Consider the following 13,650-nt stretch of genomic DNA (forward strand, 5'->3'; position numbering starts at 1 on the left):
CCTGCTAATAATTATAAACCTATCTATCTCCTCCTTAAATTTATTTTGGGTTCAGACATCCACTGCACTTTGGGGTAAAGAATTCTAGATTCACAGCCCTTTGTGTGAAGTCATTCCTCCTCATTTCGGTTTTAAATCTGCCATCCCTTATCATAAATCTATGGCTTCCTGGTCTAGAACAGTGTTCTTCAAACTTTTTTTCCGGGGACCCATTTCAACCAACCGGCCAACCTTTGGGACCCAACTGGGCCGACCTTTGGGACCCTACCCGACCGACCTTCGCGACCCACGCCAGCCGACCTTCACGACCCACGCCGGCCAACCTGAGCGGCCCGCCATTTACTCTTACCTTGTTTGCTGCTGATAAAAATGGAGGAAATTGTTTTGGGTCCCTTTGACCTCGTACACGCTCCTCTAATGGAACCTGTTGGATGAAGGTGAAGCCTTCCGGTGTCGGAATGTGTGGAGTTTCCATCTGTCCAAAGTTCTGCATTTTTTTCCTGTACAATTTTATCAAACAACACCCCCCCAACTTGTAAAAAAAATGAATAAAATAAATGAAAAAAATAAAAATTAAATGAATAAGATGAATAAAACTCACCCGAACTTGTAAAAAAAAATGAATAAAATAAATGAAAAAAACCCTCCCCGAACTTGTAAAAAAAGCTGCGACCGTTTAAAAAAATAGCGGCAGCACTGCGCATGCGCGGCGATGATTTTTTTTACATGTTCACGGCCATTTTAAAGGCCGCTTTGCAGCCAGCGTCATGAAAAGCCGGATGCTGCGCGGGGATTTGCGCGATCGGGAGCGCCGCGAAGGACGGCTCCGCAACCCTCCCGACACCCACCCACGGTCGCGCCCCCGAGTTTGAAGAACGCTGGTCTAGAATGTCCAACAATGGGAAACATCCATTTTGTGTCTACCCTGCCAATCTTCTTTAGCATTTATATACCTCAATTAGATCGCCTCTCATTCTTCTAAACCCCAGTGAGTATAGGCCTCAACTGCTCAATCTCTCTTCAATCTTCTCTGAACCGACTCTAATGCATTTACATCCTTCCTCAAGTAAGGGGACCAAAACAGTGCGCAGTACTCTGGATATGATCTCACCAATGCCCTGTAAAGTTAAAACAGTACTTCCCTACTTTTATACTCTATTCTATTTACAATTAATGCAAAATTCCATTTTCCTTCCTTCCTTATTACTTGTTGCACCTGCATATTAACTTTCTGTGATTCATGCATGAGGACATCCAGATCTCTCTGCACTGAAGCTTCTCTCCATTTTAAAGTTTCTCTCCATTTAGATACTAAGCTGCCTTTTTATTCCATCGACCAAAATGGATAACGTCATTTATCCACGTTAAATTTGATCTGCCAAATTTTGGCCCACTCACGTAATCTGCCCATATCCATTTGTAAATGTCTTGTTTCCTCTTTGCAACTTACTTTCCCACCAATTCCCATCATCTGCAAACTCGGGTACAATGCATTATATCTCTGCATCAAGTTGTTAATATAGATTGTAAATATTTTGAGTCCTGAGGACTGAACCCTGTGGCCCATTACTAGTTACAGCTTGCCAACTAGGAAAAGACCAACTTATTCCTCTCTGCTGGTTAGCCAATCCTCTATCCAAGCTAATAAATTACCCCCAATCCAATGAGATCTTACTTTATATATTGACCTTTTGTGCAGCACCTTTTCAAATGTCTTATGTGAAGAACCCCGCTGATGTTACCTGCGAGAGTATCTCAAAACTCTGTACGATAACTTAAAGCACTGGCTCTTAATGGTGTATTTTTGTTTGGAATGACGTGAAGACCAATGTACAACCCAGTGAGAAACCAGAACAGTCATTGTGTAAACAATTACTAAAGAATATTTATTAAAGTAAATGAAAACAAAAACACACAACAAAAGAATATACATTGTGACACTTAATAAATAAACACACTATTTTATCTGAAGTTACCTCTTGTTCCCAAAGTATAACCATGTTCCCTGAATTCACTGAGATATCCCTTTTCCCAAGCAACATCCAATTTTAGTAACTCTATACAGATCAAATCCAGCTAATAGTTACCGTTTAGGTCACCAAGTCTGGGAAACAGCTCTTCCTGGACTGGCAAAGGCACAAAACTACATCTTTTAGAGGAGAATATTTGCAATCTGCCATTTCTCTAAGTGTCTGCATGTTCTCCCTGTGTCTGCGTGGGTTTCCTCTGGGCGCTCCGATTTCCTCCCACAAGTTTCAAAAGACGTGTAATGTGAATTGGAAATTCTAAATTCTCCCTCAGTGCTCCCGAACAGGTGGCGTAGTGTGGTGACTCGGGGATTTTCACAGTAACTTCATTGAAGTGTTAATGTAAGCTTACTTGTGACACTAATAAAGATTATTATAAATAATATAGATGAGAATGTGGGGGGAATAATAAGTAAGTTTGCGACAATACAAAGATTGGCAGGCTGGTTAATAGTGAGGAAGAAGGTCTTAGGTTGCAGGAACAGAGAAACAGGTTGGTCAGATGGGCCGATTAGTGGCAGATGGAATTTAACCCTAAAAAGGGAATACTCAATGAAATGAAAATCGCTTATTGTCACGAGTAGGCTTCAATGAAGTTACTGTGAAAAGCCCGTAGTCGCCACATTCCGGCGCCTGTTCGCGGAGGCTGGTACGGGAATCGAACCGTGCTGCTGGCCTGCTTTAAAATCCAGCGATTTAGCCAAGTGAGCTAAACCAGCCCCTGAATGGCTTGACACCAGGAAGCTCACTGAGGGATCCTGGGGTGCTTGTTCACAGATCCCTGAAAGCGGTCAAACAGGTTAGTGCAGTAGTTGAGCAGGCAGATGGGACACTTGCCTTTATCAGGAGTGGCATAGATTAGGAGAGCAGGGATGTTATGTTGGAGCTGCACAAAACTTTGATTCGGCCACAGCCGGAGTACTTTTTGTAGCTCTGTTCACCTCTTTATGATTACACTGGAGAGGGTGCAGAGGAGATTCCTGGGATGGAACATTTGAGCTATAAAGAGAGGCTGCATAAGTTTGGTTTGTTTGCTTTAGAGCAGAGAAGGTTGAGGAGGACCTGATTGAGGTGTATAAGATTATGAAAGGTATGGACAGGGTGGAAAGGAAACAGCTATTCCTCTTAGTTAAACAGTCAATAACGAGGGGGCATATTTTAAGGTGGAGGCCGGAGGTTTAGAGCAGATTTGAAGAAACTGTTTATCGCCCACAGGGTGGTTGGTGTCCAGAATGCTCTGGGCGGGTAGTAGAGGTGGTAAACCTCACAACCGTTAAAATGTACATGGATGTGCACTTGAAATATAATAATATTCAAGCCTATGGGCCAAATGCTGGAGAGCGGGATTAGTGTAGATTTAGTATAGTTTTATCAGTGCAGATTTGATGGGCTGAAGAGCCTCTTCTGTACTGTATGACCATCTCTCAAATTCCTTACCGTTAGAAGTTATCATTTGTATTGCCCATTGGTCTCTGGTACAGTGTTTCTGATATGACCATTCACACCGGAATGTCTCTAGATGCCTGCTATTTAGTCTTGCTATTTGTCTGTTATTTTGTTTTCATCTCAAGTTGACTTTTAACCTTGTTAATTTCCTGAATACCTAACATCTGGAAGTCCTGATACACTACATCTACAGAACCCCCATTATTCACTGGTGCAGGCTTTCATGCCATATTATTGCTGATATATGCAACCCTCTGGAACAAAACGTCTTTCCTTGTAGGTCAGGGTGTCATACATTGCCAGTGGCCATCAAGGTGCCTGTCGCTGAAGGGCCAACATGGGGTCCCTGCCTCTTCCTGTGATTGTATACTCTCTTCTCCTTAAAGGAAAGAAAGCAAATAGTTTTGTTAGTAATGAGTAGTGGGGAAGGCCAATATTTGTGGAGGGCGACTGTGAGTCAAGGATGCAATAGGATAATGGGATGAGGTGGAACGAGTGTTGGCTGTGAGATGCCTGGAGAGAGAGGAATGAATGCAGCCGCAAGATGTATTGTTCTGAGAAGTGCTATAAAGCAGGTTTTTTCAAACTGTGGGTCGCAACCCATGGGTGTTGGGAGAGTTGTGGATTTCCCAATCGCGAGAAAAGTACCCAATTGCTATGACCAGCTTTTAAATTCAGAAAGCCGGCCACAATGGACTTTTAATTTGAGAATGCTGGCCGCGACCGGCTTTTAAATTGAACAATGCAGTCTTCTGGCCAGAAGCAGTGTAGGGAGTAGGCCACACTCCAGGCATGGACACTCTACGTCCATGCTTTTGGCGCAAAATCATAGGGGAGAGATTCCTCCATTTTCAAGCTGTGAGAAAGCAAGGCAACAGGACTGTGAAGAACAGAAGGTGGATCATTTTAAACTAAACAAAAACTGAAATTGTGAACAAAGCAGTGCAAAGATGCTTTGTTAAGGTACTGACTTTGTTAATTGTGCCAATGCAAATCAGGATGCAAAGCCTATGTATGCTATATGCAGAGAAGTACAGGCAAAAGTAAGTTTAAAACTCTCAAAACTTCAAAGGCATTTGAAGACTATGCATGGCGAGTTAGAGGACAAACATCGATGTTTTTTCAAGGGATTCAGTAAAAACTTAAATCATCAGCTGAAGTCCTTTGCAGGAATGTAACATTGAATGCCAAAGCAAGCGAGATCATGAGGACCAAGCAGGCTCAACTGGCGTATTAAAGGTGAGTGTAAATGTTATGTGGCAAAGGTCGGCTGGCGTGAGTTACGAAGGTCGACTGCGGTGGGGCGTGAAGGTCAGCCGTTTGGGAAAAGTGGGTCCAGGGAAAAAATGTTTGAAAAATACTGCTATCCAGGATAATACTGAGGAAGCCAGGATACAGGGTTTGGCACCTGAACTTGCTGTGCCACTCACCTTTTCTGCCTACCAGAGGTCGTAGGTCCCGGATGGGGCAGCACGGTAGCACAGTGATTCACACTGTGCCTTCGCAGCACCCGGGTCCCAGGTTCAATTTCTGGCTGGGTCACTGTCTGTGCGGAGCCTGCACGTTCGCCCCGTGCCTGCGTGGGTCTCCTCCAGGTGCTCTGGTTTCCTCCTTCTAGTTCTGAAAGACGTGCTGTTAGGCAATTTGGACATTCTAAATTCTCCCTCCGTGTATCCGAACAGGCGCCGGAATGTGCTAACTCAGGGCTTTTCACAGTAACTTCATTGCAATGTAAGTCTACTTGTGACAATAAAGATTATTATTAGATCCTCTCGATGCACTGACCACATTTTTCCTGCTGATTTCTTTGTTCACTTCCATCCACATCGGCTTGGCAGGAAAGGCTACCCTCTTCCTACCATCCTTGGGAAAGCTCCATTGCAGTCCATTAAATCCTGGTAAGACCCCTAGGTAAGATCTTCCCAAGTCTCGTCTCCATTTTTGTACTGTTGAATGTCAAGGGGAGATGGTTAGATTCTCTCTTGTTGGAGATGGCTGTTGTCTGGCATTTGTATGGTGCCTTGTTACTTTGTACTTATCGGCCCAAGCCTAGATGTTGTCCAGGTTTCGCTGTATATGGATATGGACTACTTCAGTGTCCGAGGAGTCGCAAATGGTGCTGGAAACATTGTGCACTCATCAGCAAATGAGTAATGTGATGAACTGTACATGATACTCCAGGCTGTGGCACTAGTGCTTCAGACAATTTGAGCACGATCTCATTGATCTTAGACTTCCCTTCTGTACCAAGGTTTGTCACTGACCATGAGTGACCCAGCCGCACATTTCTCAATTGTAAACCAACCACCTTTGCCTTTAGCTCCCGGGATTAAACGTTCCCGCACATTATTTTCCTCAGTCCAATAAAAGGTCCACGAGGAGTTGGGACATTCATCATGTTCCCCTCTCCTCAGATGGAGATTCGTGTTTGGGGTGGATGGGCGAGGAGTGCGGCCGTGCTGCCGGGTGGGGAGGGCCGAGGGCCGGCGACTGGGGATCGGGGCTCGGAGGCAGTGACTGGGGATCGGCCCCCGGAGGTGAGTGGGTGCCGGGGCTCGGAGGTGAGTGGGGGCCGGGGCCCGGAGGCGGTGACTGGGGGCCGGGGCCCGGAGGCAGTGACTGGGGATCGGGCCCCGGAGGCAGTGAATGGGGATCGGGGCCCGGAGGTGAGTGGGGGCCGGGGCCCGGAGGCAGTGAATGGGGATCGGGGCCCGGAGGTGAGTGGGGGCCGGGGCTCGGAGGCAGTGACTGGGGATCGGGCCCCGGAGGCAGTGAATGGGGATCGGGGCCCCGGAGGTGAGTGGGGCCCGGGGCCCGGAGGCAGTGACTGGGGGCCGGGCCCCGGAGGTGAGTGGGGGCCGGGCCCCGGAGGCAGTGAATGGGGATCGGGGCCCGGAGGTGAGTGGGGTCGGGACCCGGAGGCAGTGACTGGGGATCGGGCCCCGGAGGTGAGTGGGGGCCGGGCCCCGGAGGCAGTGAATGGGGATCGGGGCCCGGAGGTGAGTGGGGGCCGGGGCTCGGAGGCAGGGGACGGGGCTCGGAGGCAGTGACTGGGGATCGGGCCCCGGAGGTGAGTGGGGGCCGGGACACGGAGCCTGGAGTCCCGGAGGCAGTGAATGGGGATCGGGGCCCGGAGGTGAGTGGGGGCCAGGACACAGAGCCTGGAGGCCCGGAGCCGCGCTCGGGCTGACGGAAAGCTGTTGTTGTCGGTGGAGCTGAGCGCGCGGCCCGGGTATAGCACGTGTCCCGGTGCCGGCTGCCCATTGGCTGCGAGCACGTCCGGGGGGAGGGCGCGAGCGCGGAGCCGTCAACTGCCGGCGCGAGGCGGAGGCGGGAAGCGGACAGGTGAGCGGCACCCCCTCCCCCCCACTGCACAGGTGAGCGCCCCCCTCCCCCCACTGCACAGGTGGGCGGACCCCCCTCCCCCTCCCCCTCCCCCTCCCCCCACTGCACAGGTGGGCGGACCCCCCTCCCCCCACTGCACAGGTGAGCGCCCCCCTCCCCCCCACTGCACAGGTGGGCGGACCCCCTCCCCCCACTGCACAGGTGGGCGGACCCCCCTCCCCCTCCCCCTCCCCCCACTGCACAGGTGGGCGGACCCCCCTCCCCCCCACTGCACAGGTGGGCGGACCCCCTCCCCCCACTGCACAGGTGAGCGCCCCCCCTCCCCCCACTGCACAGGTGGGCGGACCCCCCTCCCCCTCCCCCTCCCCCCACTGCACAGGTGGGCGGACCCCCCTCCCCCCACTGCACAGGTGGGCGGACCCCCCTCCCCCAATGCACAGGTGGGCGGACCCCCCTCCCCCCAATGCACAGGTGGGCGGACCCCCCTCCCCCCAATGCACAGGTGGGCGGACCCCCTCCCCCCACTGCACAGGTGAGCGGCACCCCCTCCCCCACTGCAGAGGTGAGTGCCCCTTCCCCCCACTGCACAGGTGAGCGGCTCCTCCTCCCCCCCCACTGCACAGGTGAGCACCCCCCTCCCTCCACTGCACAGGTGAGCTGCCGCCCCTCCCCCCACTGCACAGGTGAGTGGCTCCTCCTCCCCTGTTAGACGTATTAGATGCTGTGGTATGAAGAGGCAAAAGTTGTGCTCCTTTTTCAGCAACACACTTTTATTTGTTCCAACTGTCTCTGCATAGAACTCTACACATCACCAGACCCAGAGGCCACCTGAAGCCCCTTTACATATCAGTGTCAATCATTGAACACGTAACATAAATGAGACAACTAATTGCCATGTCTCGTAACCTATTACTTAACAATCTCCCCTTCCTTGGAGAAAAAAAAACAATTAGGTGAAAACAAAAGATGGAAACAAAATTTCAAGAAACTAAAACACACGTGATTCCCCCCTTTTTTTTGAGTAGAAAAAAAACATTCACAGAAACAGGCGCCCTTCATTCACAATATCCAAAAATTTCTGTGAACTAGCCCCTCTTTTCGTAAAACAGTCTGACAGTTGATAGCTACTGTCAACCCATTTAATTTTTGTTATTTCCCCTCTGTCCAACATCTGCTTCAAACTTGCGATGTCTATCCGTAACCTCTTTTCATTGACACTTTTTGTAGAGTGCACATTTTCCCACAGGGATTTATTGTCAATGTGACAGTCAATAGGTATATTACCCAAATCCCCTAATCCCCAAATTTCTGTCAATATCTGACTTCATATCCACCGCTTCCACAAGGCTTAACGTCTCAGCAGCCAAAGTACTTTTGACCACTCCTTATTTTCTTTGTTTCCCACACAAGAGGGCAACATTTACCATTGTTCCCCAAAAGGAAAATTGTAAAACCTGCGCTTGAAACTCCATCACATAAATTTGCATAGGACGCATCACTATAAACTATGAGTTTCAAATGCCTAAGATCACCTAAAACCGGGAACTTCAAAACACACTCCTGCATTTTTAGTTTGGCCAACACTTTATTTGCTCCTATTATGTCTTCCACTTTGGGATAATTCATTTTTGTACTCAACTCTAAGACATCAAAACTCACGTCCGGTCTAGTCTGTCTACCTAACCAGTTCAGTTGCCCAATTAAACTTCGCAGTTGCTCTTTTTCTATCTTCGAAACCATTGCGTCTTTTTGTGAAACGCGGCCACGACTAATTGCTATTGGGCTGATGCTTTCCAAATAAGATTGCTGACGTAAAGTTACCTAACTTAGTCTGTCCGATTTCCAGTCCAATATATTTAAATGCACCGGAAGCCTGACTTCCAACCCTGAATTCTTTCCTCAAACCAGAGATTACAATAGCTTCAAAATCACTAGTCCCACCCCACAAAAAATCATCGACATGCATCATAAAGATGCCAGCAAGATTTCCTTTATAGTGCTAGTAAAACATTGCAGGATCTGCTTTCAACTGGCAACAGCCTAACGTTAACAAGACTGACCTTACCGAAAAGTACCACACTCTAGATGCATCATTTAATCCATATACACATTTGTTCAACTTCTAGAATACCCCTTCTGTGTTAGCTGCTTCTTTAGGAGGACGGAGAAAAATGTCTCTCTGGAGCTGATGCCCCTGCAAAAAGGCAGCTTTTATATCTATAGATTTGCATACCATGCCTTTGTGGCTAATAGAGCCAAGAAGATCTTTAAAATAACCTTTCCTGCTGTAGGTGAATGTACCCTTAAGTCCTGATCTTCTAAGTTTTCTTCCAATCCCCTTGCCACAAGCCTGGCCTTTGCCTTATAAGTTCCACCTGGAAGAACCTTTACTGTACAAATCCATCTGTGGGATAGAGCTTTTTGTCCCCTATCCGGTACTTCCGTGTATACCCCAAATTCACTCCAACTATGCAATTCTTGCTGTTTAGCATCTTTGATAACTTTTTCATCTAATTTATTTGAAGCCACCAAAATCTCACGTGCATGTGGGCTTCTACTTCTATTAGTATTCGTAGTCTCACTCCTGTTCCGAGACCTTGATAAACTACGTCCCCTCTCCCGCCTGGTATCTCGTTCTGTACTGCTACTGCTTGATCTTGCTCTTCTGTAGCGGGATGTCCTTTCAATAGTTCTCGACCTTTTCCTGCGAACCTGTTCACTATCCAATGTACTATCTGAACAGGCACTGTGTTTCTGTGCCCTCCATTTTTGAACGTCGTTTTCCCAATCCATTGTCTTAACTTCCTCCCCTGAATGCTGTATGTTCAACCAATGTTTATACTTTCCAGTTTCCTTCCCTGCTCTACTAATAACAGTTGCATCCTTCCATTGACTAGACCCTTCAGGCAAGTATGTCACTTTTGTACCAACCTTTGGCAGTTGCCCTTTCGGAAAAATGGCCTGTTCTAATTTATCAGAAGTGTCGTGTTCCTCTACAGAAACCCTGTCTATATCAGTTAACTGGTCCTCATAGTTCTGTAACACATGCGTACCAGATGACTCTGGTTCCTCGTCATGTCTGTCTGCTCTGTCTAAATTTGAAAATTTGTAACGGTACCCATTATCCTTGATGAATGTACCCTAACAGTTTGATTACCATGTTGCAAAATAATTGTTTTGCCATCTATGCCTATGATTTTCCCTGGGCCTTTCCATTCATTAGAATTGTCTCTCTTATAGTATACCATATCTCCTTGCTGAAAAACAGCATCTGTTGGCCGTACATTATGTCTTAAAGCTCTGCGAATTCTTTCAGAGACTTCTGCTTCCAAAAAAGCTTTTCTACAGCTATGTAATGCGTTTAAATGTTAAGCAAAACCTGAGCTAATTGTAGTCCCCTCCCAAGCTGGAGGCTGGTCATCCAAAATGGAGGGAATTTTAGGATTTCTACCAAACACTAATTGATAAGGACTATAGCCCCCAACCATCTTCAATGAATTCTTTGCATGTACCGCCCATGCTAAAGCTGAATTTAGCGTGCAGTTTGGTCGATCTCCCAAAATTTTCCAAAGCATGTCATCGATAACAGCATGATTTCTTTCGCAGACACCATTACTAAATGGACTTTCTGCAGCCGTGTTCATAACTCTGATATTCATGTTTTCACACATATCCCTAAACTCATCATTAGCAAATTCTCCCCCATTGTCCGTAAGGAATTTTGTTGGTGGACCCATTCCTGTCCCGATCCATTTTTCCACAATTTGATCCAGAATTACTCTCTTTTCTTTACTTCGTACAATCGTTGATTGACTAAATCTGGTTGCTAAATCTTTAAAATGCAAAATAAATATATTATTTGCTTTATCCCAGATCTTAAGGGCCATGGCCACAATGTAATTAAAATCCCTGGCCAAAGGTAGGGTTACTATCGGTCGTGCTGGTGTCCTTCTGTACTTCCTGCAAACTTCACAGCGATCACTAACCTGTTCTATCAGTTTAATATAGTCGTCATCCCTTACACCGCATCCTTTAATAAATTTTTCAGTCTCCGAGGAGACGGATGTGCAAATTGCCTATGCAGTTTTACTACAACAAGCTTTTTATCAGCTAAAGTCCCATTTTCAACTGCCATTAACACATCCTTAACCACTTTACTTGAAATATTATTTGTCAGTAATGGAATACAATAGTGTCCCGACTGTGTAAATTGTAAGTCCACCATCTTTCCAAAAACTGTTGCCGTATCCTGTTCCATATCCAGCTTCATGCGTGCTTTCTTCATCGACGGTCTGCTCCGAAGCAAAGGTATCTCACTTGATACAACATCCGTGCTAATGAAATGATTCACTCCAGCAATATTGCAAGAGATCACCACTCTTTTCAGCGACTTCAGAGTATTATCATCCCCAAACCTGAAACTTGTGGAACTTTTAAATTCCTTAACCTTGTTACGATTTTCAGCATCCAAGGAGTCCAGATAACATTTTAACCAGTCAATCCCACACACAGTAGATGTGCAGCCACTGTCCAATACAGCACAGTTGAAGGATTCTGCAACCAACACCCTCATTACCGGCGTAAAACAGCTTGTTAATAGGACAATGCCTTCTTTCTGGTCACTATCTTTTCCCTCTTCCGTGCCATATGTCGCTTCAAATACTCTATCATAACGAGTTGGACAGTTGAAAGCATAATGGTATTGAGAGTCACATCAAAAACATTGATTTATCATGCCCCGTGCATTTCTGGGGTTCATCCTCCTATTGTAAGTTCTAACTGGGTTTCTGCCTTCATAATTTCCTTGTCTCGGTCTCCTTTTATAGTCTTGAGGCCTTTAGTCTTGAAATCATACGATTTTGCCATCCTGTTAGTAGTGTATCTTCCATATTCTGCTTTATTGCAGGCTGACCTATTTGGGTCATCAGAGCCATTGGAATCGAATGTTTCCCCAGAATATTTTTAAAGCTTTTGTCATCTGTTCGAATAAGGTATCGCTATCCGCAAACTGAACTGTCAAAACCAAGAGTCTATCCATGTTACACACTCTAGCACAGTCAAGTAATTTAAAGGCCAACACAGACTGTGGAAATTCCAGGTTGTGTTTCTGCAGCCTTTTATATAGTCTGCCAAATTCCATTATATAGTCTTCCATGGATAAATCCTCCATTTTCCGGAACTTATCAAAATCCGACCATGCTTCATACGCACTTAACAAGTCATCTTTCTTATAAATCTTATCCATATGATGTAATAAAGTCACCAGACCTTCTTCTGAGTCTAACTCTTCCAATTCCAGCTCAGAAAGCACTTTGTGTCGGATTTTACTGCCATATGGTAAAGAAAGAGCCAATGCCATACCTTGTTTTCTCTTTCCCAAAGCAGTCACCTTAGTCCACATAACTACTGCACTTCTCCATTGGTCATATGATTCCCTTTCAGAAAATAAGGGAGGATAGTCATATCCAGCCATCTTCGTCCTGGGTTCAGCCATATATACCTTTTTTTTTTCACTCCTTGGTTTGATCTGGAAAAATTGTATCTTTCAACCCTTCACATTTACACAGCAACCATCCTCTGCTACCAATAATTAGACGTATTAGATGCTGTGGTATGAAGAGGCAAAAGTTCTGCTCCTTTTTCACCAACACACTTTTATTTGTTCCAACTGACTCTGCACAGAACTCTACACATCACCAGACCCAGAGGCCACCTGAAGCCCCTTTACATATCAGTGTCAATTATTGAACACTTAACATAAATGAGATAACTAATTGCAATGTCTCTTAACCCATTACTTAACATCCCCCTACTGCACTGGTGAGCGATACCCTCTCCCCCCTATTGCACAGGTAAGCGGTTCCCCCTGCCCCCACTGCACAGGTGAGTGGCTCCCCCTCCCCCCACAGCACAGGTGAGCGCGCCCCCCCCTCCACTGCACAGGTGAGCGGCTTCCCCTTCCCCACCCCCCTACTGCACAGGTGAGCGACACCCTCTCCCCCCACTGCACAGCTGAGCGGCTCTCCCCCCCCCCCCCCCCCCCCACTGCACAGCTGAGCGGCTCCCCCTTCCCCACTGCACAGGTGAGCGGCTCCCCCTCTCCCCCCCCCTGCACAGGTGAGCGGCTCTCCCTCCCCCTCTTCACCCCCTGCCCCCCACTGCAGAGGTGGGCGGCTCACAAGTAGGCATACATTAACACTGCAATGAAGTTACTATGAAAAGCCCCTAGTCGCCACACTCCAGCGCCTGTTCGGCTGCACAGAGGGAGAATTGACGATGCCCAATTCACCTAACAAGCATAACTTTAGTGGAATTTTTTGAGGACATTACCAGTGCAGTAGATAACGGGGAGCCAATGGATGTGGTATATCTGGATTTCCAGAAAGCCTTTGACAAGGTGCCACACAAAATGTTGCTGCATAAGATAAAGATGCATGGCATTAAGGGTAAAGTAGTAGCATGGAAAGAGGATTGGTTAATTAATAGAAAGCAAAGAGTGGGCATTAATGGGTGTTTCTCTGGTTGGCAATCAGTAGCTAGTGGTGTCCCTCAGGGATCCGTGTTGGGCCCACAATTGTTCACAATTTACATAGATGATTTGGAGTTGGGGACCAAGGGCAATGTGTCCAAGTTTGCAGATGACACTAAGATGAGTGGTAAAGCGAAAAGTGCAGAGGATACTGGAAGTCTGCAGAGGGATTTAGATAGGTTAAGTGAATGGGCTAGGGTCTGGCAGATGGAATACAATGTTGACAAATGTGAGGTTATCCATTTTGGTAGAAATAACAGCAAACGGGATTATTATTTAAACGATAAAATATTAAAGCATGCC

General features: G+C 46.9%; 1 protein-coding gene and 1 long non-coding RNA gene across 8 annotated transcripts in view; one reads left to right on the forward strand and one right to left on the reverse strand.

The window, feature by feature from the left end:
* Window positions 1-1,865: 1,865 nt before the first annotated feature.
* Window positions 1,866-5,039, reverse strand: LOC119955185. Its single transcript, XR_005458404.1, has 2 exons — window positions 4,904-5,039; window positions 1,866-3,852 (listed from the first exon to the last, which is right to left on the reverse strand). It is a non-coding gene; the product is annotated as an uncharacterized LOC119955185 (long non-coding RNA).
* A 1,714-nt stretch (window positions 5,040-6,753) lies between these two features.
* The window catches only part of LOC119955040 (coiled-coil domain-containing protein 91-like), a 185,750-nt gene continuing 178,853 nt past the window's right edge, over window positions 6,754-13,650 (forward strand). For 2 of the 7 annotated variants that reach the window (XM_038780854.1, XM_038780862.1), the window contains exon 1: window positions 6,754-6,818. The gene's annotated coding sequence lies outside the window, so the exon portion shown is untranslated. The other 5 variants (XM_038780856.1, XM_038780860.1, XM_038780857.1 and 2 more) reach the window with 5 other exon arrangements.

The sequence above is a fragment of the Scyliorhinus canicula genome, chromosome 20 (assembly GCF_902713615.1).
Source record: "Scyliorhinus canicula chromosome 20, sScyCan1.1, whole genome shotgun sequence".
Classification (NCBI taxonomy): domain Eukaryota; kingdom Metazoa; phylum Chordata; class Chondrichthyes; order Carcharhiniformes; family Scyliorhinidae; genus Scyliorhinus; species Scyliorhinus canicula.